Genomic DNA, 1,975 nt, shown 5'->3' with positions numbered 1-1,975 from the left:
AAATAGGAAGACAGTTTTTCGGCTTTTTTATTCCTTGCACAGTGGCTTTCGCTGATATTGTGTGCGGGTGAAACGTCTCCGCTTTGATCTGTTAGGCCTTGTTCTCACCGAAAGCGTGTGCGTTCCAGAGCGGTAGCTGCCTATTGTTTCCTAGCGATCGCGATGCGTTCCAGCAGCTACTGCTCTGGAACGCACACGCTTTCGGTGGGAACAAGGCCTTAGGAATTTCCCGGAGTAGTTACAATGCAGCGAGATAGAATGGCTACATTGTAACTCTTCTCAGGGCCGGCCTTAGTCCTTTAGGCGCCCTGTGCGAGAAAGCCTTACAGCGCCCCTCAGTGACCACACCTCTCAGTGGCCACACCCTTTATTGGCCACACCTCGAGTAACCACGCCGCCCCGAGGACGAGCTGTGTCGGCTGCCTGGCGCCTTTGTTGCCATGGCGCCCTGTGCGGCCGCACAGCTCGCACACCCCTAAGGCCAGCCCTGACTCTTCTTGTCAGTGCAGATGCTGTATGGTGAGTGTCAGTTAACATCGCACACAGCCAGTGCTGCTGTGGTACTGGTGGTAAGGACCTAGTCCCAGCTAATATGTAGCCAGGAAGCTGGGGGAGGGGGTGCAGGAGGTACCATGCACACCCAATGTATTAATATGTAGCCAGGAAGCTGGGGGAGGGGAGGGGGAAGCAAGAGGTACCATGCACACCCAATGTATTAATATGTAGCCAGGAAGCTGGGGGAGGGGGTGCAGGAGGTACCATGCACACCCAATGTATTAATATGTAGCCAGGAAGCTGGGGGAGGGAAGGGGGTTCAGGACGTACCATGCACGTCCAATGTATTAACATTATGTATTTTTAGGGCATATGTGGTACGCCCCAAATCTACAACTGGCTAAGGTTCTCATTCACTTTAAGTAATATTTATCTGTTGTAAGCCACCATGTTTTCTCACAATTCCATAATTCTTTCTCATAACCCTGAACCCAACATCAACTCATCCTACGTGTCTCTGCCCACACCCTACACGGTGCCCGCTGATTGGCTGCAGAGCTTGCATACAACAGAATGTGATTGGCTAACATTATATCAAGGGAGCAGTTTTTTCCCCCTGTGATATCCTGGTCTACGCCCAACATGACAGGCCCTCTTTAGTGACAGGTCCTCTGTATGACTACTGCTGACCTCCTGGAAATCTCCAGTTTTGGTAATCCTTTGGCTTCGGAGCTTCCCAGGCAGGAGGAAGCATTTCCTCAGTCTCCCCTCCCCCAGTGATCAGTCTGCTGCAGGAAGGAGGAAGCATTTCCATTAAATAACTTATAAAAGGGGCGGGACAGTCAGTCTGGGGAGGTAAGAGCTATGCTAAGTTCCCTGGTCCGGCCACTTGCGCCCATTATATATGTGACTGTGCGCCCTGTTCCACGCGCTTTATAAATAGCCGGTTATAATTAACGCTCCTGGAAGTGTTAGCGCGGTGGGGGGAGGGCACCACAGATGTGTCAAGTTCAAGAATAATTCCCCCCCTCCCTTTCAATGGCTCTCCAGAGAGGTTCCTAGAAAGCCCCGCCCTTTTCCCAGTCGTATTCTTAGTGCATAGGGAGTTCTGGATGCGCCACCCTGCCGGGGGGGTTAATGTGGCCTCTGCTGCCTTGTACAGGATGTTTATGTGCCGGCTTCACTATATATAGCGCAAAGCTCTGCAGGATCCTGGAGAGAATAAATATAGGCTCTGCAATGAACTTCCTATGTAGACTGTTTTGCTTTCTAGACAGGTTCTCTTTAGAGGGGGTGCAGTAGATACAACTGTCCACAGGTCCATGGAGTCATGGGGCCCCACGTCATTTCTCCTCCCCCAATGGTTTGGAGTTCTGTGGGCCCTAAGCCTTTTTTTATTACACCTCTGGATACATAAAGAGGAAGACACAAGGAAGGCAGCAAAGGCAGTAGGAGTGGTGGCGGGGGGGGGGGGGGGAGG

This window comes from Nanorana parkeri, unplaced genomic scaffold (assembly GCF_000935625.1).
Source record: "Nanorana parkeri isolate BGI_ZX_2015 unplaced genomic scaffold, ASM93562v1 scaffold1324, whole genome shotgun sequence".
Lineage (NCBI taxonomy): Eukaryota > Metazoa > Chordata > Amphibia > Anura > Dicroglossidae > Nanorana > Nanorana parkeri.
This window is presented reverse-complemented; position numbering follows the sequence as displayed.